The sequence below is a fragment of the Acomys russatus genome, chromosome 8 (genome assembly GCF_903995435.1).
Source record: "Acomys russatus chromosome 8, mAcoRus1.1, whole genome shotgun sequence".
Taxonomy (NCBI): domain Eukaryota; kingdom Metazoa; phylum Chordata; class Mammalia; order Rodentia; family Muridae; genus Acomys; species Acomys russatus.
Window position 1 is genome coordinate 23,375,017 of NC_067144.1, and position 1,412 is coordinate 23,376,428.

A 1,412-nucleotide genomic window follows, 5' to 3' on the forward strand; every position below is an offset into this window, starting at 1 on the left:
AAGTAGATTGTGAGATTTGCACCGGTTTTAAATGGCATTAGCTTAATTTGTGAGAAATGTAAATATGATCCTCTGAAAATGTCAAGTGCCCACATTAGTGACTCTGGTGTCTGTGTTAGACAGAATGCACAGAAGCCGGGAGCTTAGGTTGTAGAATTGAAGGATCATGACTGTGTAGCACGTTTACAAATGTCTCATTAACAATGTTTCCATATCGTGAAGCCGGATGGAAAAGGCTATCTTTTATTTATTAGCCTTCAAAGCAAACATTGGTCTCTCTGGAATCTGAGAAGGGTGTGGTGGCTTCACTTATACCATTCAATCTTCATGACCCCACTCCCACTTCAGTTGCCTTTGTGTTACTGTTCAGAATTTCTATGCGCCAGTGAGAAAGGTTCATAACGAAGGTCCAGTTAATGCAAACCATTGACTGCTGTACTTGGCCAAGGCTCCTGATTACCTGGGGGAATACATTTCCAGTACAGTTTTGTTATTCTTCTTTGAAATGTTAAGGTTGTGTTTTCTTGGAGTGTGAATAGTGGGAATCATATTTTAGAACAGCAGTTCTCAATCTTTGGGTCATGACCCTTGGTGGTGGTGGTCAAAACATCCTTCCACAGAGGGCATCTAAGACCATCAAAAAACACAGATATTTGCATCACAATATGTAACAGTAGCAAAATAAGTTATGAGGTAGCAAACTAAATAAAATTTTATGGCTGGGAGTCAGCACAACATGAGGAACTCTATTAAAGAGTTGCAGCATTAGGAAGGTTGAGAGCCACTGCTTTAGGAAGTTCTGCGGTGATCCTCATGTCAATTTGTGATTGAGAACTATTGGCATTTAAAAGTCCCCAATCCAGTGCCTGAAGGTAGAGGATGTCTCTGTGTGGTTGCTAGCATGCCAGGAAAATACAAGGATTGTCATGTGAATGTGTCTCTTTCTGAAAAGATATGGTCAAACTCAGAGTCTTGCAGAGCCCACGGGTGGTGTTTATGAGACAGAGAATAGATTTGTTTTGGAATTGCTACAGGCAGCCTGCCTCTTTTGTAAGCTACCTCAGTTGACCTAGTTGACACTCTAAGTGTGTTCAAGAACTGGCAAGATTCCCAGCTGCTTAGAGGAAAATAGGTTGTGTTGGGAGCATGTGTTTTTAGGTGAAGCAAGCAAGTATGATGGCATATAAAATGCCTGCTATGTGGCACATGTTTTCACTTTCAAATAAGTAAACACCTATATGTGAAGCTGTTAAAATTTGTTCTGAATTGAATAAAGGAGATTTTAAGCAGAGGGTGGCACCACAAGATACATATATTAAAATAGTAACCAAGTAGCAGCAACCATGATGGGCAGATTGGAACTGGAGACTTAGAAATGTATCAGTCACTTTTCTGTTAACTATAACAAATAC